The sequence below is a fragment of the Phyllobates terribilis genome, unplaced genomic scaffold (assembly GCF_046119375.1).
Source record: "Phyllobates terribilis strain yellow unplaced genomic scaffold, ASM4611937v1 Scaffold_499__1_contigs__length_1316695, whole genome shotgun sequence".
Taxonomy (NCBI): domain Eukaryota; kingdom Metazoa; phylum Chordata; class Amphibia; order Anura; family Dendrobatidae; genus Phyllobates; species Phyllobates terribilis.
In genome coordinates this window covers 729,151-751,293 of record NW_027363259.1, presented here as the reverse complement: position 1 = coordinate 751,293, position 22,143 = coordinate 729,151, and the positions used below count along the sequence as shown (strand labels likewise).

Here is a 22,143-nt window from a genome sequence, read left to right as displayed (position 1 = left end):
CACATCAGCTACTTTGTTTATTACTTCCAGCCCCTCCCTCAAACCAACTTTCTTCTGGCTCCGCCCCTTTTCCTCCATCTTGGGCACCGCATGGTCTCTTCCCCTACCACCATCTTGTTTTTGGCTTTCCCCCTCTGAGTCTGAGCCTTCGCCCTCCTCCCCACTTTCCTGCCGAGTCTTCTTCTGCCTCTCTTCAGCGTCCACCTGTGACCTAGGAATCTGAGCCCACAATCTACATTTCCTTGCAAGGTGATCTGCATGTCCACACAAATCACACACCTTATTCATTGGGCAACCACTTGCAACATGCCCAGATTTCCCACAACCTCTACAAACATCACCTTGCACTGGACAATCTTTCTGAACATGTCCAAACTCATGACACTTCCTACAATATTCCATCTGTCCATTATAAAAACAAAATCCCCTTTCTCCTCCGATAGAAAACTGTGCAGGAATGCTCTTGGCACCCCCAATAGCTCTATCATCCGGTCTCAGTTTTACAACATATCTCCTCTTGCCATTTAGATAATTGTATTTGTTCTTCATTCTTCCCAAAAATTTAACCTCACTACAATACCGAGCTAAAAAATTGGAAACAGTCTCATCCGGAACTTTAGGGTTATACATGTGCACAACCACATACTTATATGTCTGCTGGAACAGAGGTTCCAGTGCAATAAACTCTAGGCATTTCAATTCCTTTTCTTCCTTCATTCGTACCAACTCCATGTAGACTCTCTGGCAAATACTCAAAGAAACAAAAGTGATATCATAAATTCCTTGTTTCTGAAAATCCTGCAGTGCCAATACATCCGTTACCTTCAAGCCATTAATGTTCTTCAAGACATCAACGCAAACTTGGTCCAAACCGATTTCTCCTTCATGACCTGCAGCCACCTTCAGACGGACCGAGTCCTCTAATCCACGTGTTTTCTCCACCATTTTTACAGCAGATAAACACAATCGCCGCTCAATCGCACACTAGGGCCCCACAAGGGGGAACCCCAGTCACAACTGCCCTCCAAACAACACCAGCAGCAGAAAACCACCACTGATCTTGCCAAAAGGCCGAGAAGCGATAACCAGAATTGGCTTCAAACTACGGAGCCACCCAAGGATCCTGAAAAGTCCATTTGTGGAGATGAGCTCCTGGACTCCCGTTAAGAAGACATGTTGTCAACCTCTAGATCCCTTACATGCCTGCACTTTTCGGCTTGCTGCTGCTGCAATCCACGCGTTTTAGATCTGCATAACTCCACCTCTTTAAACACAGCACCTTCACCCCCTGCTGTTCCCACCCGCCTCAACACCGTTGGAAGGGAGGAGAACCAATTAAGGCGGGGGGTGGGGTGGAACGAGCAGCTGTCTACCCTTAGCAGGAGGGCTCCTGATTACATACCTCTCCTGCTGCTGCTGCTGCTGGCTGTCCAGCAGCAGACTGAAGGTGGCTGCTGCTGTGCACAGGTATATAAAGGCTCAGAGCCTATTATGACACGCGCAGCCAGCGTTCCATTGCTACATTCCATCTACTGCAGGCAGGATACCTGGCTGGCTGAATGTCGCTGAGAAGCTCACAGAGACCGCCATAAGCAACAGTTTAACAGAATGCCACAGACTAATCAACCAAACTTTTTGGGTTGGGTTCTCTTTTATAGTCTGCAGGCATTAAATGAAAGAAGTCAGTGTTCCAGCAGAAGGAGACAACGTTTCAGAAAAGGCATTGTAGCAAACCAAAAAAGAAATTTTAAGCGCAGCAGAGTAACCAGCGCACATACCTGTTAGCTCAGGTGAGTTTAAAAGGCTGCTGTTGATAACAAGGGCATTTGCTAAATAGATGGTGTGTGTGCAACAATATACTGAAAGGTCAATTATATTGTGCAGCTTATCTCACCACCTGTAGTTATTTAGGTGAAAGCTCCAAAATGCTTGCCTAATATGTCTGTTTATCCAAAAGGAAGTAAAAAGGGAGAGCTAGAAAGATAGCATTGCATCACATTACATGGCAATGCAATGCACAGTTGCTGAAGTTGAACCAAAATGAGCTTGTAATCTGGCTTCTGCAACTTTGAACATGAAAAATCCAATGAGGAGAAGAAAAGCAAAGCCAAAGAGTCCTTCCCCAAATCCGACAAACAAACAAAATGAACAAAAAACATTGAATTCAATTCTTTCTGATTTTAGAAACTGCATTAAAGAAGGGGTGCACCGGTCCTGGAGATACTGCAATACCAGGTCAATGCGTGGAGTGGACAGAGCAAGCTCTTTTTCCATCTCCCTGTTCTAAAAATCCATTTAATATATGGTCCCCAGATAGGGGACGTATCAGATATTAAACTGATAAGAACAGATACTACACTTGATCTTAGCCAAAAGGCCGAGAAGCGATAACCAGAATTGGTTTCAAACTACGGAGCCACCCAAGGATCCTGAAAAGTCCATTTGTGGAGATGAGCTCCTGGACTCCCGTTAAGAAGACATGTTGTCAACCTCTAGATCCCTTACATGCCTGCACTTTTCGGCTTGCTGCTGCTGCAATCCACGCGTTTTAGATCTGCATAACTCCACCTCTTTAAACACAGCACCTTCACCCCCTGCTGTTCCCACCCGCCTCAACACCGTTGGAAGGGAGGAGAACCAATTAAGGCGGGGGGTGGGGTGGAACGAGCAGCTGTCTACCCTTAGCAGGAGGGCTCCTGATTACATACCTCTCCTGCTGCTGCTGCTGGCTGTCCAGCAGCAGACTGAAGGTGGCTGCTGCTGTGCACAGGTATATAAAGGCTCAGAGCCTATTATGACATGCGCAGCCAGCGTTCCATTGCCACATTCCATCTACTGCAGGCAGGATACCTGGCTGGCTGAATGTCGCTGAGAAGCTCACAGAGACCGCCATAAGCAACAGTTTAACAGAATGCCACAGACTAATCAACCAAACTTTTTGGGTTGGGTTCTCTTTTATAGTCTGCAGGCATTAAATGAAAGAAGTCAGTGTTCCAGCAGAAGGAGACAACGTTTCAGAAAAGGCATTGTAGCAAACCAAAAAAGAAATTTTAAGCGCAGCAGAGTAACCAGCGCACATACCTGTTAGCTCAGGTGAGTTTAAAAGGCTGCTGTTGATAACAAGGGCATTTGCTAAATAGATGGTGTGTGTGCAACAATATACTGAAAGGTCAATTATATTGTGCAGCTTATCTCACCACCTGTAGTTATTTAGGTGAAAGCTCCAAAATGCTTGCCTAATATGTCTGTTTATCCAAAAGGAAGTAAAAAGGGAGAGCTAGAAAGATAGCATTGCATCACATTACATGGCAATGCAATGCACAGTTGCTGAAGTTGAACCAAAATGAGCTTGTAATCTGGCTTCTGCAACTTTGAACATGAAAAATCCAATGAGGAGAAGAAAAGCAAAGCCAAAGAGTCCATCCCCAAATCCGACAAACAAGCAAAATGAACAAAAAACATTGAATTCAATTCTTTCTGATTTTAGAAACTGCATTAAAGAAGGGGTGCACCGGTCCTGGAGATACTGCAATACCAGGTCAATGCGTGGAGTGGACAGAGCAAGCTCTTTTTCCATCTCCCTGTTCTAAAAATCCATTTAATATATGGTCCCCAGATAGGGGACGTATCAGATATTAAACTGATAAGAACAGATACTACACTTGATCTTAGCCAAAAGGCCGAGAAGCGATAACCAGAATTGGTTTCAAACTACGGAGCCACCCAAGGATCCTGAAAAGTCCATTTGTGGAGATGAGCTCCTGGACTCCCGTTAAGAAGACATGTTGTCAACCTCTAGATCCCTTACATGCCTGCACTTTTCGGCTTGCTGCTGCTGCAATCCACGCGTTTTAGATCTGCATAACTCCACCTCTTTAAACACAGCACCTTCACCCCCTGCTGTTCCCACCCGCCTCAACACCGTTGGAAGGGAGGAGAACCAATTAAGGCGGGGGGTGGGGTGGAACGAGCAGCTGTCTACCCTTAGCAGGAGGGCTCCTGATTACATACCTCTCCTGCTGCTGCTGCTGCTGGCTGTCCAGCAGCAGACTGAAGGTGGCTGCTGCTGTGCACAGGTATATAAAGGCTCAGAGCCTATTATGACACGCGCAGCCAGCGTTCCATTGCCACATTCCATCTACTGCAGGCAGGATACCTGGCTGGCTGAATGTCGCTGAGAAGCTCACAGAGACCGCCATAAGCAACAGTTTAACAGAATGCCACAGACTAATCAACCAAACTTTTTGGGTTGGGTTCTCTTTTATAGTCTGCAGGCATTAAATGAAAGAAGTCAGTGTTCCAGCAGAAGGAGACAACGTTTCAGAAAAGGCATTGTAGCAAACCAAAAAAGAAATTTTAAGCGCAGCAGAGTAACCAGCGCACATACCTGTTAGCTCAGGTGAGTTTAAAAGGCTGCTGTTGATAACAAGGGCATTTGCTAAATAGATGGTGTGTGTGCAACAATATACTGAAAGGTCAATTATATTGTGCAGCTTATCTCACCACCTGTAGTTATTTAGGTGAAAGCTCCAAAATGCTTGCCTAATATGTCTGTTTATCCAAAAGGAAGTAAAAAGGGAGAGCTAGAAAGATAGCATTGCATCACATTACATGGCAATGCAATGCACAGTTGCTGAAGTTGAACCAAAATGAGCTTGTAATCTGGCTTCTGCAACTTTGAACATGAAAAATCCAACGAGGAGAAGAAAAGCAAAGCCAAAGAGTCCATCCCCAAATCCGACAAACAAGCAAAATGAACAAAAAACATTGAATTCAATTCTTTCTGATTTTAGAAACTGCATTAAAGAAGGGGTGCACCGGTCCTGGAGATACTGCAATACCAGGTCAATGCGTGGAGTGGACAGAGCAAGCTCTTTTTCCATCTCCCTGTTCTAAAAATCCATTTAATATATGGTCCCCAGATAGGGGACGTATCAGATATTATACTGATAAGAACAGATTTTTTTTTTTTTTTTGAAAGCCCGAATTCGTGTACAAAACCCGAGTGCGCTTAAAAAAGTGACAAGTGCCACAAAAAAAGTGCACTAGGATGCTGGTCTTCTTGAAACCCTCTCCAAAAGGAGAAGGGTCCCCCAAACCATTCCCCGTCCCTCCGAGCCAAAAGGCCACAGCGAGGAACAGGGACAAAAAGCCACCTCCAGCCGAAGCCAGAGGCGACCCAATCTTACCCCCAGCACCTGCCCGAGTTCTCACCCGAGCAAGGCACTGGGAGCCAAAGACTGTGCTCCCCTCCCGGAAGAGGGGAGCCAACAACGCTCTCCTCCCGAAAGAGGAGAGCCAGGGGGGTTCAGGGGGGAGCGGAACCTGATGGCCACACACTCCCCCCCTAGACCTGCCAAGAGAGGAACCCGTAAGGGAACCGCATCCCGACAAAATCCTAGTAGGACGTGACACACGTGAATAAGTGGACACACAGTGACAAAGAAATTAAATAAATAGTGAAGGTTTCACAGTATAATACTGCCCGGACCTTCGACCGGGAATTGAAAAATTCCCCATCCTAAGGCCAGAAGGCCCGGAATAAGGGTGTGTGCGAAGAAAGAAAATTTGAAGTGCTTGTGCAAATGTGCCATAAACTCAAGTGGGGTTCCCAATCCCAGTGAGTTAAGGCACCCCAGGGTCACCACTCCTGGGGCACTTCACACTTCGGGCTTTCGATCTTCCCCGGCCCAATGGCGTCGATCCTGGGGGGCCATGCTTTCCACCAGATGACTATATTAGCCACCTGGCGTACTAACAAGCGCCTAAACCCCAGTGTGCATAATGTATCAATCTACTAGGGCGGCCAACATCCAAAACCGCCTTTTCGAAAGATACTACACTTGATCTTAGCCAAAAGGCCGAGAAGCGATAACCAGAATTGGTTTCAAACTACGGAGCCACCCAAGGATCCTGAAAAGTCCATTTGTGGAGATGAGCTCCTGGACTCCCGTTAAGAAGACATGTTGTCAACCTCTAGATCCCTTACATGCCTGCACTTTTCGGCTTGCTGCTGCTGCAATCCACGCGTTTTAGATCTGCATAACTCCACCTCTTTAAACACAGCACCTTCACCCCCTGCTGTTCCCACCCGCCTCAACACCGTTGGAAGGGAGGAGAACCAATTAAGGCGGGGGGTGGGGTGGAACGAGCAGCTGTCTACCCTTAGCAGGAGGGCTCCTGATTACATACCTCTCCTGCTGCTGCTGCTGCTGGCTGTCCAGCAGCAGACTGAAGGTGGCTGCTGCTGTGCACAGGTATATAAAGGCTCAGAGCCTATTATGACACGCGCAGCCAGCGTTCCATTGCCACATTCCATCTACTGCAGGCAGGATACCTGGCTGGCTGAATGTCGCTGAGAAGCTCACAGAGACCGCCATAAGCAACAGTTTAACAGAATGCCACAGACTAATCAACCAAACTTTTTGGGTTGGGTTCTCTTTTATAGTCTGCAGGCATTAAATGAATGAAGTCAGTGTTCCAGCAGAAGGAGACAACGTTTCAGAAAAGGCATTGTAGCAAACCAAAAAAGAAATTTTAAGCGCAGCAGAGTAACCAGCGCACATACCTGTTAGCTCAGGTGAGTTTAAAAGGCTGCTGTTGATAACAAGGGCATTTGCTAAATAGATGGTGTGTGTGCAACAATATACTGAAAGGTCAATTATATTGTGCAGCTTATCTCACCACCTGTAGTTATTTAGGTGAAAGCTCCAAAATGCTTGCCTAATATGTCTGTTTATCCAAAAGGAAGTAAAAAGGGAGAGCTAGAAAGATAGCATTGCATCACATTACATGGCAATGCAATGCACAGTTGCTGAAGTTGAACCAAAATGAGCTTGTAATCTGGCTTCTGCAACTTTGAACATGAAAAATCCAATGAGGAGAAGAAAAGCAAAGCCAAAGAGTCCATCCCCAAATCCGACAAACAAGCAAAATGAACAAAAAACTTTGAATTAAATTCTTTCTGATTTTAGAAACTGCATTAAAGAAGGGGTGCACCGGTCCTGGAGATACTGCAATACCAGGTCAATGCGTGGAGTGGACAGAGCAAGCTCTTTTTCCATCTCCCTGTTCTAAAAATCCATTTAATATATGGTCCCCAGATAGGGGACGTATCAGATATTAAACTGATAAGAACAGATACTACACTTGATCTTAGCCAAAAGGCCGAGAAGCGATAACCAGAATTGGTTTCAAACTACGGAGCCACCCAAGGATCCTGAAAAGTCCATTTGTGGAGATGAGCTCCTGGACTCCCGTTAAGAAGACATGTTGTCAACCTCTAGATCCCTTACATGCCTGCACTTTTCGGCTTGCTGCTGCTGCAATCCACGCGTTTTAGATCTGCATAACTCCACCTCTTTAAACACAGCACCTTCACCCCCTGCTGTTCCCACCCGCCTCAACACCGTTGGAAGGGAGGAGAACCAATTAAGGCGGGGGGTGGGGTGGAACGAGCAGCTGTCTACCCTTAGCAGGAGGGCTCCTGATTACATACCTCTCCTGCTGCTGCTGCTGCTGGCTGTCCAGCAGCAGACTGAAGGTGGCTGCTGCTGTGCACAGGTATATAAAGGCTCAGAGCCTATTATGACACGCGCAGCCAGCGTTCCATTGCCACATTCCATCTACTGCAGGCAGGATACCTGGCTGGCTGAATGTCGCTGAGAAGCTCACAGAGACCGCCATAAGCAACAGTTTAACAGAATGCCACAGACTAATCAACCAAACTTTTTGGGTTGGGTTCTCTTTTATAGTCTGCAGGCATTAAATGAAAGAAGTCAGTGTTCCAGCAGAAGGAGACAACGTTTCAGAAAAGGCATTGTAGCAAACCAAAAAAGAAATTTTAAGCGCAGCAGAGTAACCAGCGCACATACCTGTTAGCTCAGGTGAGTTTAAAAGGCTGCTGTTGATAACAAGGGCATTTGCTAAATAGATGGTGTGTGTGCAACAATATACTGAAAGGTCAATTATATTGTGCAGCTTATCTCACCACCTGTAGTTATTTAGGTGAAAGCTCCAAAATGCTTGCCTAATATGTCTGTTTATCCAAAAGGAAGTAAAAAGGGAGAGCTAGAAAGATAGCATTGCATCACATTACATGGCAATGCAATGCACAGTTGCTGAAGTTGAACCAAAATGAGCTTGTAATCTGGCTTGTGCAACTTTGAACATGAAAAATCCAACGAGGAGAAGAAAAGCAAAGCCAAAGAGTCCATCCCCAAATCCGACAAACAAGCAAAATGAACAAAAAACATTGAATTCAATTCTTTCTGATTTTAGAAACTGCATTAAAGAAGGGGTGCACCGGTCCTGGAGATACTGCAATACCAGGTCAATGCGTGGAGTGGACAGAGCAAGCTCTTTTTCCATCTCCCTGTTCTAAAAATCCATTTAATATATGGTCCCCAGATAGGGGACGTATCAGATATTATACTGATAAGAACAGATTTTTTTTTTTTTTTTGAAAGCCCGAATTCGTGTACAAAACCCGAGTGCGCTTAAAAAAGTGACAAGTGCCACAAAAAAAGTGCACTAGGATGCTGGTCTTCTTGAAACCCTCTCCAAAAGGAGAAGGGTCCCCCAAACCATTCCCCGTCCCTCCGAGCCAAAAGGCCACAGCGAGGAACAGGGACAAAAAGCCACCTCCAGCCGAAGCCAGAGGCGACCCAATCTTACCCCCAGCACCTGCCCGAGTTCTCACCCGAGCAAGGCACTGGGAGCCAAAGACTGTGCTCCCCTCCCGGAAGAGGGGAGCCAACAACGCTCTCCTCCCGAAAGAGGAGAGCCAGGGGGGTTCAGGGGGGAGCGGAACCTGATGGCCACACACTCCCCCCCTAGATCTGCCAAGAGAGGAACCCGTAAGGGAACCGCATCCCGACAAAATCCTAGTAGGACGTGACACACGTGAATAAGTGGACACACAGTGACAAAGAAATTAAATAAATAGTGAAGGTTTCACAGTATAATACTGCCCGGACCTTCGACCGGGAATTGAAAAATTCCCCATCCTAAGGCCAGAAGGCCCGGAATAAGGGTGTGTGCGAAGAAAGAAAATTTGAAGTGCTTGTGCAAATGTGCCATAAACTCAAGTGGGGTTCCCAATCCCAGTGAGTTAAGGCACCCCAGGGTCACCACTCCTGGGGCACTTCACACTTCGGGCTTTCGATCTTCCCCGGCCCAATGGCGTCGATCCTGGGGGGCCATGCTTTCCACCAGATGACTATATTAGCCACCTGGCGTACTAACAAGCGCCTAAACCCCAGTGTGCATAATGTATCAATCTACTAGGGCGGCCAACATCCAAAACCGCCTTTTCGAAAGATACTACACTTGATCTTAGCCAAAAGGCCGAGAAGCGATAACCAGAATTGGTTTCAAACTACGGAGCCACCCAAGGATCCTGAAAAGTCCATTTGTGGAGATGAGCTCCTGGACTCCCGTTAAGAAGACATGTTGTCAACCTCTAGATCCCTTACATGCCTGCACTTTTCGGCTTGCTGCTGCTGCAATCCACGCGTTTTAGATCTGCATAACTCCACCTCTTTAAACACAGCACCTTCACCCCCTGCTGTTCCCACCCGCCTCAACACCGTTGGAAGGGAGGAGAACCAATTAAGGCGGGGGGTGGGGTGGAACGAGCAGCTGTCTACCCTTAGCAGGAGGGCTCCTGATTACATACCTCTCCTGCTGCTGCTGCTGCTGGCTGTCCAGCAGCAGACTGAAGGTGGCTGCTGCTGTGCACAGGTATATAAAGGCTCAGAGCCTATTATGACACGCGCAGCCAGCGTTCCATTGCCACATTCCATCTACTGCAGGCAGGATACCTGGCTGGCTGAATGTCGCTGAGAAGCTCACAGAGACCGCCATAAGCAACAGTTTAACAGAATGCCACAGACTAATCAACCAAACTTTTTGGGTTGGGTTCTCTTTTATAGTCTGCAGGCATTAAATGAAAGAAGTCAGTGTTCCAGCAGAAGGAGACAACGTTTCAGAAAAGGCATTGTAGCAAACCAAAAAAGAAATTTTAAGCGCAGCAGAGTAACCAGCGCACATACCTGTTAGCTCAGGTGAGTTTAAAAGGCTGCTGTTGATAACAAGGGCATTTGCTAAATAGATGGTGTGTGTGCAACAATATACTGAAAGGTCAATTATATTGTGCAGCTTATCTCACCACCTGTAGTTATTTAGGTGAAAGCTCCAAAATGCTTGCCTAATATGTCTGTTTATCCAAAAGGAAGTAAAAAGGGAGAGCTAGAAAGATAGCATTGCATCACATTACATGGCAATGCAATGCACAGTTGCTGAAGTTGAACCAAAATGAGCTTGTAATCTGGCTTCTGCAACTTTGAACATGAAAAATCCAATGAGGAGAAGAAAAGCAAAGCCAAAGAGTCCATCCCCAAATCCGACAAACAAGCAAAATGAACAAAAAACTTTGAATTCAATTCTTTCTGATTTTAGAAACTGCATTAAAGAAGGGGTGCACCGGTCCTGGAGATACTGCAATACCAGGTCAATGCGTGGAGTGGACAGAGCAAGCTCTTTTTCCATCTCCCTGTTCTAAAAATCCATTTAATATATGGTCCCCAGATAGGGGACGTATCAGATATTAAACTGATAAGAACAGATACTACACTTGATCTTAGCCAAAAGGCCGAGAAGCGATAACCAGAATTGGTTTCAAACTACGGAGCCACCCAAGGATCCTGAAAAGTCCATTTGTGGAGATGAGCTCCTGGACTCCCGTTAAGAAGACATGTTGTCAACCTCTAGATCCCTTACATGCCTGCACTTTTCGGCTTGCTGCTGCTGCAATCCACGCGTTTTAGATCTGCATAACTCCACCTCTTTAAACACAGCACCTTCACCCCCTGCTGTTCCCACCCGCCTCAACACCGTTGGAAGGGAGGAGAACCAATTAAGGCGGGGGGTGGGGTGGAACGAGCAGCTGTCTACCCTTAGCAGGAGGGCTCCTGATTACATACCTCTCCTGCTGCTGCTGCTGCTGGCTGTCCAGCAGCAGACTGAAGGTGGCTGCTGCTGTGCACAGGTATATAAAGGCTCAGAGCCTATTATGACACGCGCAGCCAGCGTTCCATTGCCACATTCCATCTACTGCAGGCAGGATACCTGGCTGGCTGAATGTCGCTGAGAAGCTCACAGAGACCGCCATAAGCAACAGTTTAACAGAATGCCACAGACTAATCAACCAAACTTTTTGGGTTGGGTTCTCTTTTATAGTCTGCAGGCATTAAATGAAAGAAGTCAGTGTTCCAGCAGAAGGAGACAACGTTTCAGAAAAGGCATTGTAGCAAACCAAAAAAGAAATTTTAAGCGCAGCAGAGTAACCAGCGCACATACCTGTTAGCTCAGGTAAGTTTAAAAGGCTGCTGTTGATAACAAGGGCATTTGCTAAATAGATGGTGTGTGTGCAACAATATACTGAAAGGTCAATTATATTGTGCAGCTTATCTCACCACCTGTAGTTATTTAGGTGAAAGCTCCAAAATGCTTGCCTAATATGTCTGTTTATCCAAAAGGAAGTAAAAAGGGAGAGCTAGAAAGATAGCATTGCATCACATTACATGGCAATGCAATGCACAGTTGCTGAAGTTGAACCAAAATGAGCTTGTAATCTGGCTTCTGCAACTTTGAACATGAAAAATCCAATGAGGAGAAGAAAAGCAAAGCCAAAGAGTCCATCCCCAAATCCGACAAACAAGCAAAATGAACAAAAAACTTTGAATTCAATTCTTTCTGATTTTAGAAACTGCATTAAAGAAGGGGTGCACCGGTCCTGGAGATACTGCAATACCAGGTCAATGCGTGGAGTGGACAGAGCAAGCTCTTTTTCCATCTCCCTGTTCTAAAAATCCATTTAATATATGGTCCCCAGATAGGGGACGTATCAGATATTAAACTGATAAGAACAGATACTACACTTGATCTTAGCCAAAAGGCCGAGAAGCGATAACCAGAATTGGTTTCAAACTACGGAGCCACCCAAGGATCCTGAAAAGTCCATTTGTGGAGATGAGCTCCTGGACTCCCGTTAAGAAGACATGTTGTCAACCTCTAGATCCCTTACATGCCTGCACTTTTCAGCTTGCTGCTGCTGCAATCCACGCGTTTTAGATCTGCATAACTCCACCTCTTTAAACACAGCACCTTCACCCCCTGCTGTTCCCACCCGCCTCAACACCGTTGGAAGGGAGGAGAACCAATTAAGGCGGGGGGTGGGGTGGAACGAACAGCTGTCTACCCTTAGCAGTAGGGCTCCTGATTACATACCTCTCCTGCTGCTGCTGCTGCTGGCTGTCCAGCAGCAGACTGAAGGTGGCTGCTGCTGTGCACAGGTATATAAAGGCTCAGAGCCTATTATGACACGCGCAGCCAGCGTTCCATTGCCACATTCCATCTACTGCAGGCAGGATACCTGGCTGGCTGAATGTCGCTGAGAAGCTCACAGAGACCGCCATAAGCAACAGTTTAACAGAATGCCACAGACTAATCAACCAAACTTTTTGGGTTGGGTTCTCTTTTATAGTCTGCAGGCATTAAATGAAAGAAGTCAGTGTTCCAGCAGAAGGAGACAACGTTTCAGAAAAGGCATTGTAGCAAACCAAAAAAGAAATTTTAAGCGCAGCAGAGTAACCAGCGCACATACCTGTTAGCTCAGGTGAGTTTAAAAGGCTGCTGTTGATAACAAGGGCATTTGCTAAATAGATGGTGTGTGTGCAACAATATACTGAAAGGTCAATTATATTGTGCAGCTTATCTCACCACCTGTAGTTATTTAGGTGAAAGCTCCAAAATGCTTGCCTAATATGTCTGTTTATCCAAAAGGAAGTAAAAAGGGAGAGCTAGAAAGATAGCATTGCATCACATTACATGGCAATGCAATGCACAGTTGCTGAAGTTGAACCAAAATGAGCTTGTAATCTGGCTTCTGCAACTTTGAACATGAAAAATCCAATGAGGAGAAGAAAAGCAAAGCCAAAGAGTCCATCCCCAAATCCGACAAACAAGCAAAATGAACAAAAAACTTTGAATTCAATTCTTTCTGATTTTAGAAACTGCATTAAAGAAGGGGTGCACCGGTCCTGGAGATACTGCAATACCAGGTCAATGCGTGGAGTGGACAGAGCAAGCTCTTTTTCCATCTCCCTGTTCTAAAAATCCATTTAATATATGGTCCCCAGATAGGGGACGTATCAGATATTAAACTGATAAGAACAGATACTACACTTGATCTTAGCCAAAAGGCCGAGAAGCGATAACCAGAATTGGTTTCAAACTACGGAGCCACCCAAGGATCCTGAAAAGTCCATTTGTGGAGATGAGCTCCTGGACTCCCGTTAAGAAGACATGTTGTCAACCTCTAGATCCCTTACATGCCTGCACTTTTCGGCTTGCTGCTGCTGCAATCCACGCGTTTTAGATCTGCATAACTCCACCTCTTTAAACACAGCACCTTCACCCCCTGCTGTTCCCACCCGCCTCAACACCGTTGGAAGGGAGGAGAACCAATTAAGGCGGGGGGTGGGGTGGAATGAGCAGCTGTCTACCCTTAGCAGGAGGGCTCCTGATTACATACCTCTCCTGCTGCTGCTGCTGCTGGCTGTCCAGCAGCAGACTGAAGGTGGCTGCTGCTGTGCACAGGTATATAAAGGCTCAGAGCCTATTATGACACGCGCAGCCAGCGTTCCATTGCCACATTCCATCTACTGCAGGCAGGATACCTGGCTGGCTGAATGTCGCTGAGAAGCTCACAGAGACCGCCATAAGCAACAGTTTAACAGAATGCCACAGACTAATCAACCAAACTTTTTGGGTTGGGTTCTCTTTTATAGTCTGCAGGCATTAAATGAAAGAAGTCAGTGTTCCAGCAGAAGGAGACAACGTTTCAGAAAAGGCATTGTAGCAAACCAAAAAAGAAATTTTAAGCGCAGCAGAGTAACCAGCGCACATACCTGTTAGCTCAGGTAAGTTTAAAAGGCTGCTGTTGATAACAAGGGCATTTGCTAAATAGATGGTGTGTGTGCAACAATATACTGAAAGGTCAATTATATTGTGCAGCTTATCTCACCACCTGTAGTTATTTAGGTGAAAGCTCCAAAATGCTTGCCTAATATGTCTGTTTATCCAAAAGGAAGTAAAAAGGGAGAGCTAGAAAGATAGCATTGCATCACATTACATGGCAATGCAATGCACAGTTGCTGAAGTTGAACCAAAATGAGCTTGTAATCTGGCTTCTGCAACTTTGAACATGAAAAATCCAATGAGGAGAAGAAAAGCAAAGCCAAAGAGTCCATCCCCAAATCCGACAAACAAGCAAAATGAACAAAAAACTTTGAATTCAATTCTTTCTGATTTTAGAAACTGCATTAAAGAAGGGGTGCACCGGTCCTGGAGATACTGCAATACCAGGTCAATGCGTGGAGTGGACAGAGCAAGCTCTTTTTCCATCTCCCTGTTCTAAAAATCCATTTAATATATGGTCCCCAGATAGGGGACGTATCAGATATTAAACTGATAAGAACAGATACTACACTTGATCTTAGCCAAAAGGCCGAGAAGCGATAACCAGAATTGGTTTCAAACTACGGAGCCACCCAAGGATCCTGAAAAGTCCATTTGTGGAGATGAGCTCCTGGACTCCCGTTAAGAAGACATGTTGTCAACCTCTAGATCCCTTACATGCCTGCACTTTTCGGCTTGCTGCTGCTGCAATCCACGCGTTTTAGATCTGCATAACTCCACCTCTTTAAACACAGCACCTTCACCCCCTGCTGTTCCCACCCGCCTCAACACCGTTGGAAGGGAGGAGAACCAATTAAGGCGGGGGGTGGGGTGGAACGAGCAGCTGTCTACCCTTAGCAGTAGGGCTCCTGATTACATACCTCTCCTGCTGCTGCTGCTGCTGGCTGTCCAGCAGCAGACTGAAGGTGGCTGCTGCTGTGCACAGGTATATAAAGGCTCAGAGCCTCTTATGACACGCGCAGCCAGCGTTCCATTGCCACATTCCATCTACTGCAGGCAGGATACCTGGCTGGCTGAATGTCGCTGAGAAGCTCACAGAGACCGCCATAAGCAACAGTTTAACAGAATGCCACAGACTAATCAACCAAACTTTTTGGGTTGGGTTCTCTTTTATAGTCTGCAGGCATTAAATGAAAGAAGTCAGTGTTCCAGCAGAAGGAGACAACGTTTCAGAAAAGGCATTGTAGCAAACCAAAAAAGAAATTTTAAGCGCAGCAGAGTAACCAGCGCACATACCTGTTAGCTCAGGTGAGTTTAAAAGGCTGCTGTTGATAACAAGGGCATTTGCTAAATAGATGGTGTGTGTGCAACAATATACTGAAAGGTCAATTATATTGTGCAGCTTATCTCACCACCTGTAGTTATTTAGGTGAAAGCTCCAAAATGCTTGCCTAATATGTCTGTTTATCCAAAAGGAAGTAAAAAGGGAGAGCTAGAAAGATAGCATTGCATCACATTACATGGCAATGCAATGCACAGTTGCTGAAGTTGAACCAAAATGAGCTTGTAATCTGGCTTCTGCAACTTTGAACATGAAAAATCCAATGAGGAGAAGAAAAGCAAAGCCAAAGAGTCCATCCCCAAATCCGACAAACAAGCAAAATGAACAAAAAACTTTGAATTCAATTCTTTCTGATTTTAGAAACTGCATTAAAGAAGGGGTGCACCGGTCCTGGAGATACTGCAATACCAGGTCAATGCGTGGAGTGGACAGAGCAAGCTCTTTTTCCATCTCCCTGTTCTAAAAATCCATTTAATATATGGTCCCCAGATAGGGGACGTATCAGATATTAAACTGATAAGAACAGATACTACACTTGATCTTAGCCAAAAGGCCGAGAAGCGATAACCAGAATTGGTTTCAAACTACGGAGCCACCCAAGGATCCTGAAAAGTCCATTTGTGGAGATGAGCTCCTGGACTCCCGTTAAGAAGACATGTTGTCAACCTCTAGATCCCTTACATGCCTGCACTTTTCGGCTTGCTGCTGCTGCAATCCACGCGTTTTAGATCTGCATAACTCCACCTCTTTAAACACAGCACCTTCACCCCCTGCTGTTCCCACCCGCCTCAACACCGTTGGAAGGGAGGAGAACCAATTAAGGCGGGGGGTGGGGTGGAATGAGCAGCTGTCTACCCTTAGCAGGAGGGCTCCTGATTACATACCTCTCCTGCTGCTGCTGCTGCTGGCTGTCCAGCAGCAGACTGAAGGTGGCTGCTGCTGTGCACAGGTATATAAAGGCTCAGAGCCTATTATGACACGCGCAGCCAGCGTTCCATTGCCACATTCCATCTACTGCAGGCAGGATACCTGGCTGGCTGAATGTCGCTGAGAAGCTCACAGAGACCGCCATAAGCAACAGTTTAACAGAATGCCACAGACTAATCAACCAAACTTTTTGGGTTGGGTTCTCTTTTATAGTCTGCAGGCATTAAATGAAAGAAGTCAGTGTTCCAGCAGAAGGAGACAACGTTTCAGAAAAGGCATTGTAGCAAACCAAAAAAGAAATTTTAAGCGCAGCAGAGTAACCAGCGCACATACCTGTTAGCTCAGGTGAGTTTAAAAGGCTGCTGTTGATAACAAGGGCATTTGCTAAATAGATGGTGTGTGTGCAACAATATACTGAAAGGTCAATTATATTGTGCAGCTTATCTCACCACCTGTAGTTATTTAGGTGAAAGCTCCAAAATGCTTGCCTAATATGTCTGTTTATCCAAAAGGAAGTAAAAAGGGAGAGCTAGAAAGATAGCATTGCATCACATTACATGGCAATGCAATGCACAGTTGCTGAAGTTGAACCAAAATGAGCTTGTAATCTGGCTTCTGCAACTTTGAACATGAAAAATCCAATGAGGAGAAGAAAAGCAAAGCCAAAGAGTCCATCCCCAAATCCGACAAACAAGCAAAATGAACAAAAAACTTTGAATTCAATTCTTTCTGATTTTAGAAACTGCATTAAAGAAGGGGTGCACCGGTCCTGGAGATACTGCAATACCAGGTCAATGCGTGGAGTGGACAGAGCAAGCTCTTTTTCCATCTCCCTGTTCTAAAAATCCATTTAATATATGGTCCCCAGATAGGGGACGTATCAGATATTAAACTGATAAGAACAGATACTACACTTGATCTTAGCCAAAAGGCCGAGAAGCGATAACCAGAATTGGTTTCAAACTACGGAGCCACCCAAGGATCCTGAAAAGTCCATTTGTGGAGATGAGCTCCTGGACTCCCGTTAAGAAGACATGTTGTCAACCTCTAGATCCCTTACATGCCTGCACTTTTCGGCTTGCTGCTGCTGCAATCCACGCGTTTTAGATCTGCATAACTCCACCTCTTTAAACACAGCACCTTCACCCCCTGCTGTTCCCACCCGCCTCAACACCGTTGGAAGGGAGGAGAACCAATTAAGGCGGGGGGTGGGGTGGAACGAGCAGCTGTCTACCCTTAGCAGGAGGGCTCCTGATTACATACCTCTCCTGCTGCTGCTGCTGCTGGCTGTCCAGCAGCAGACTGAAGGTGGCTGCTGCTGTGCACAGGTATATAAAGGCTCAGAGCCTATTATGACACGCGCAGCCAGCGTTCCATTGCCACATTCCATCTACTGCAGGCAGGATACCTGGCTGGCTGAATGTCGCTGAGAAGCTCACAGAGACCGCCATAAGCAACAGTTTAACAGAATGCCACAGACTAATCAACCAAACTTTTTGGGTTGGGTTCTCTTTTATAGTCTGCAGGCATTAAATGAAAGAAGTCAGTGTTCCAGCAGAAGGAGACAACGTTTCAGAAAAGGCATTGTAGCAAACCAAAAAAGAAATTTTAAGCGCAGCAGAGTAACCAGCGCACATACCTGTTAGCTCAGGTGAGTTTAAAAGGCTGCTGTTGATAACAAGGGCATTTGCTAAATAGATGGTGTGTGTGCAACAATATACTGAAAGGTCAATTATATTGTGCAGCTTATCTCACCACCTGTAGTTATTTAGGTGAAAGCTCCAAAATGCTTGCCTAATATGTCTGTTTATCCAAAAGGAAGTAAAAAGGGAGAGCTAGAAAGATAGCATTGCATCACATTACATGGCAATGCAATGCACAGTTGCTGAAGTTGAACCAAAATGAGCTTGTAATCTGGCTTCTGCAACTTTGAACATGAAAAATCCAATGAGGAGAAGAAAAGCAAAGAAAAAGAGTCCATCCCCAAATCCGACAAACAAGCAAAATGAACAAAAAACATTGAATTCAATTCTTTCTGATTTTAGAAACTGCATTAAAGAAGGGGTGCACCGGTCCTGGAGATACTGCAATACCAGGTCAATGCGTGGAGTGGACAGAGCAAGCTCTTTTTCCATCTCCCTGTTCTAAAAATCCATTTAATATATGGTCCCCAGATAGGGGACGTATCAGATATTAAACTGATAAGAACAGATACTACACTTGATCTTAGCCAAAAGGCCGAGAAGCGATAACCAGAATTGGTTTCAAACTATGGAGCCACCCAAGGATCCTGAAAAGTCCATTTGTGGAGATGAGCTCCTGGACTCCCGTTAAGAAGACATGTTGTCAACCTCTAGATCCCTTACATGCCTGCACTTTTCGGCTTGCTGCTGCTGCAATCCACGCGTTTTAGATCTGCATAACTCCACCTCTTTAAACACAGCACCTTCACCCCCTGCTGTTCCCACCCGCCTCAACACCGTTGGAAGGGAGGAGAACCAATTAAGGCGGGGGGTGGGGTGGAACGAGCAGCTGTCTACCCTTAGCAGGAGGTTCCTGATTACATACCTCTCCTGCTGCTGCTGCTGCTGGCTGTCCAGCAGCAGACTGAAGGTGGCTGCTGCTGTGCACAGGTATATAAAGGCTCAGAGCCTATTATGACACGCGCAGCCAGCGTTCCATTGCCACATTCCATCTACTCGCAGGCAGGATACCTGGCTGGCTGAATGTCGCTGAGAAGCTCACAGAGACCGCCATAAGCAACAGTTTAACAGAATGCCACAGACTAATCAACCAAACTTTTTGGGTTGGGTTCTCTTTTATAGTCTGCAGGCATTAAATGAAAGAAGTCAGTGTTCCAGCAGAAGGAGACAACGTTTCAGAAAAGGCATTGTAGCAAACCAAAAAAGAAATTTTAAGCGCAGCAGAGTAACCAGCGCACATACCTGTTAGCTCAGGTGAGTTTAAAAGGCTGCTGTTGATAACAAGGGCATTTGCTAAATAGATGGTGTGTGTGCAACAATATACTGAAAGGTCAATTATATTGTGCAGCTTATCTCACCACCTGTAGTTATTTAGGTGAAAGCTCCAAAATGCTTGCCTAATATGTCTGTTTATCCAAAAGGAAGTAAAAAGGGAGAGCTAGAAAGATAGCATTGCATCACATTACATGGCAATGCAATGCACAGTTGCTGAAGTTGAACCAAAATGAGCTTGTAATCTGGCTTCTGCAACTTTGAACATGAAAAATCCAATGAGGAGAAGAAAAGCAAAGCCAAAGAGTCCATCCCCAAATCCGACAAACAAGCAAAATGAACAAAAAACATTGAATTCAATTCTTTCTGATTTTAGAAACTGCATTAAAGAAGGGGTGCACCGGTCCTGGAGATACTGCAATACCAGGTCAATGCGTGGAGTGGACAGAGCAAGCTCTTTTTCCATCTCCCTGTTCTAAAAATCCATTTAATATATGGTCCCCAGATAGGGGACGTATCAGATATTAAACTGATAAGAACAGATACTACACTTGATCTTAGCCAAAAGGCCGAGAAGCGATAACCAGAATTGGTTTCAAACTACGGAGCCACCCAAGGATCCTGAAAAGTCCATTTGTGGAGATGAGCTCCTGGACTCCCGTTAAGAAGACATGTTGTCAACCTCTAGATCCCTTACATGCCTGCACTTTTCGGCTTGCTGCTGCTGCAATCCACGCGTTTTAGATCTGCATAACTCCACCTCTTTAAACACAGCACCTTCACCCCCTGCTGTTCCCACCCGCCTCAACACCGTTGGAAGGGAGGAGAACCAATTAAGGCGGGGGGTGGGGTGGAACGAGCAGCTGTCTACCCTTAGCAGGAGGGCTCCTGATTACATACCTCTCCTGCTGCTGCTGCTGCTGGCTGTCCAGCAGCAGACTGAAGGTGGCTGCTGCTGTGCACAGGTATATAAAGGCTCAGAGCCTATTATGACACGCGCAGCCAGCGTTCCATTGCCACATTCCATCTACTGCAGGCAGGATACCTGGCTGGCTGAATGTCGCTGAGAAGCTCACAGAGACCGCCATAAGCAACAGTTTAACAGAATGCCACAGACTAATCAACCAAACTTTTTGGGTTGGGTTCTCTTTTATAGTCTGCAGGCATTAAATGAAAGAAGTCAGTGTTCCAGCAGAAGGAGACAACGTTTCAGAAAAGGCATTGTAGCAAACCAAAAAAGAAATTTTAAGCGCAGCAGAGTAACCAGCGCACATACCTGTTAGCTCAGGTGAGTTTAAAAGGCTGCTGTTGATAACAAGGGCAATTGCTAAATAGATGGTGTGTGTGCAACAATATACTGAAAGGTCAATTATATTGTGCAGCTTATCTCACCACCTGTAGTTATTTAGGTGAAAGCTAGAAAATGCTTGCCTAATATGTCTGTTTATCCAAAAGGAAGTAAAAAGGGAGAGCTAGAAAGATAGCATTGCATCACATTACATGGCAATGCAATGCACAGTTGCTGAAGTTGAACCAAAATGAGCTTGTAATCTGGCTTCTGCAACTTTGAACATGAAAAATCCAATGAGGAGAAGAAAAGCAAAGCCAAAGAGTCCATCCCCAAATCCGACAAACAAGCAAAATGAACAAAAAACATTGAATTCAATTCTTTCTGATTTTAGAAACTGCATTAAAGAAGGGGTGCACCGGTCCTGGAGATACTGCAATACCAGGTCAATGCGTGGAGTGGACAGAGCAAGCTCTTTTTCCATCTCCCTGTTCTAAAAATCCATTTAATATATGGTCCCCAGATAGGGGACGTATCAGATATTAAACTGATAAGAACAGATACTACACTTGATCTTAGCCAAAAGGCCGAGAAGCGATAACCAGAATTGGTTTCAAACTACGGAGCCACCCAAGGATCCTGAAAAGTCCATTTGTGGAGATGAGCTCCTGGACTCCCGTTAAGAAGACATGTTGTCAACCTCTAGATCCCTTACATGCCTGCACTTTTCGGCTTGCTGCTGCTGCAATCCACGCGTTTTAGATCTGCATAACTCCACCTCTTTAAACACAGCACCTTCACCCCCTGCTGTTCCCACCCGCCTCAACACCGTTGGAAGGGAGGAGAACCAATTAAGGCGGGGGGTGGGGTGGAACGAGCAGCTGTCTACCCTTAGCAGGAGGGCTCCTGATTACATACCTCTCCTGCTGCTGCTGCTGGCTGTCCAGCAGCAGACTGAAGGTGGCTGCTGCTGTGCACAGGTATATAAAGGCTCAGAGCCTATTATGACACGCGCAGCCAGCGTTCCATTGCCACATTCCATCTACTGCAGGCAGGATACCTGGCTGGCTGAATGTCGCTGAGAAGCTCACAGAGACCGCCATAAGCAACAGTTTAACAGAATGCCACAGACTAATCAACCAAACTTTTTGGGTTGGGTTCTCTTTTATAGTCTGCAGGCATTAAATGAAAGAAGTCAGTGTTCCAGCAGAAGGAGACAACGTTTCAGAAAAGGCATTGTAGCAAACCAAAAAAGAAATTTTAAGCGCAGCAGAGTAACCAGCGCACATACCTGTTAGCTCAGGTGAGTTTAAAAGGCTGCTGTTGATAACAAGGGCATTTGCTAAATAGATGGTGTGTGTGCAACAATATACTGAAAGGTCAATTATATTGTGCAGCTTATCTCACCACCTGTAGTTATTTAGGTGAAAGCTCCAAAATGCTTGCCTAATATGTCTGTTTATCCAAAAGGAAGTAAAAAGGGAGAGCTAGAAAGATAGCATTGCATCACATTACATGGCAATGCAATGCACAGTTGCTGAAGTTGAACCAAAATGAGCTTGTAATCTGGCTTCTGCAACTTTGAACATGAAAAATCCAATGAGGAGAAGAAAAGCAAAGCCAAAGAG

The 22,143-nt window shown here is 45.6% G+C and overlaps 12 non-coding genes and 4 pseudogenes across 12 annotated transcripts; all 16 read right to left on the bottom strand.

The window, feature by feature from the left end:
- Positions 1 to 2,198: 2,198 nt before the first annotated feature.
- Positions 2,199 to 2,389, bottom strand: LOC141230710 (U2 spliceosomal RNA). The gene has a single exon (XR_012297162.1). It is a non-coding gene; the product is annotated as a U2 spliceosomal RNA (small nuclear RNA).
- Positions 2,390 to 3,501: 1,112 nt separating this feature from the next.
- On the bottom strand, positions 3,502 to 3,692 carry LOC141230709 (U2 spliceosomal RNA). The gene has a single exon (XR_012297161.1). It is a non-coding gene; the product is annotated as a U2 spliceosomal RNA (small nuclear RNA).
- A 1,115-nt stretch (positions 3,693 to 4,807) lies between these two features.
- Positions 4,808 to 4,987, bottom strand: LOC141230389 (U2 spliceosomal RNA; annotated as a pseudogene).
- Positions 4,988 to 5,781: 794 nt separating this feature from the next.
- On the bottom strand, positions 5,782 to 5,873 carry LOC141230445 (U2 spliceosomal RNA; annotated as a pseudogene).
- A 1,115-nt stretch (positions 5,874 to 6,988) lies between these two features.
- Positions 6,989 to 7,179, bottom strand: LOC141230708 (U2 spliceosomal RNA). The gene has a single exon (XR_012297160.1). It is a non-coding gene; the product is annotated as a U2 spliceosomal RNA (small nuclear RNA).
- Positions 7,180 to 8,294: 1,115 nt separating this feature from the next.
- Positions 8,295 to 8,474, bottom strand: LOC141230387 (U2 spliceosomal RNA; annotated as a pseudogene).
- Positions 8,475 to 9,268: 794 nt separating this feature from the next.
- LOC141230444 (U2 spliceosomal RNA) lies at positions 9,269 to 9,360 on the bottom strand (annotated as a pseudogene).
- A 1,115-nt stretch (positions 9,361 to 10,475) lies between these two features.
- LOC141230706 (U2 spliceosomal RNA) lies at positions 10,476 to 10,666 on the bottom strand. Its single transcript, XR_012297158.1, has one exon. It is a non-coding gene; the product is annotated as a U2 spliceosomal RNA (small nuclear RNA).
- Positions 10,667 to 11,781: 1,115 nt separating this feature from the next.
- Positions 11,782 to 11,972, bottom strand: LOC141230705 (U2 spliceosomal RNA). Its single transcript, XR_012297157.1, has one exon. It is a non-coding gene; the product is annotated as a U2 spliceosomal RNA (small nuclear RNA).
- Positions 11,973 to 13,087: 1,115 nt separating this feature from the next.
- On the bottom strand, positions 13,088 to 13,278 carry LOC141230704 (U2 spliceosomal RNA). Its single transcript, XR_012297156.1, has one exon. It is a non-coding gene; the product is annotated as a U2 spliceosomal RNA (small nuclear RNA).
- A 1,115-nt stretch (positions 13,279 to 14,393) lies between these two features.
- On the bottom strand, positions 14,394 to 14,584 carry LOC141230703 (U2 spliceosomal RNA). Its single transcript, XR_012297155.1, has one exon. It is a non-coding gene; the product is annotated as a U2 spliceosomal RNA (small nuclear RNA).
- Positions 14,585 to 15,699: 1,115 nt separating this feature from the next.
- LOC141230702 (U2 spliceosomal RNA) lies at positions 15,700 to 15,890 on the bottom strand. Its single transcript, XR_012297154.1, has one exon. It is a non-coding gene; the product is annotated as a U2 spliceosomal RNA (small nuclear RNA).
- Positions 15,891 to 17,005: 1,115 nt separating this feature from the next.
- On the bottom strand, positions 17,006 to 17,196 carry LOC141230701 (U2 spliceosomal RNA). The gene has a single exon (XR_012297153.1). It is a non-coding gene; the product is annotated as a U2 spliceosomal RNA (small nuclear RNA).
- A 1,115-nt stretch (positions 17,197 to 18,311) lies between these two features.
- On the bottom strand, positions 18,312 to 18,502 carry LOC141230700 (U2 spliceosomal RNA). The gene has a single exon (XR_012297152.1). It is a non-coding gene; the product is annotated as a U2 spliceosomal RNA (small nuclear RNA).
- Positions 18,503 to 19,617: 1,115 nt separating this feature from the next.
- LOC141230699 (U2 spliceosomal RNA) lies at positions 19,618 to 19,808 on the bottom strand. Its single transcript, XR_012297151.1, has one exon. It is a non-coding gene; the product is annotated as a U2 spliceosomal RNA (small nuclear RNA).
- Positions 19,809 to 20,923: 1,115 nt separating this feature from the next.
- On the bottom strand, positions 20,924 to 21,114 carry LOC141230698 (U2 spliceosomal RNA). Its single transcript, XR_012297150.1, has one exon. It is a non-coding gene; the product is annotated as a U2 spliceosomal RNA (small nuclear RNA).
- Between the last annotated feature and the right edge of the window lie 1,029 nt (positions 21,115 to 22,143).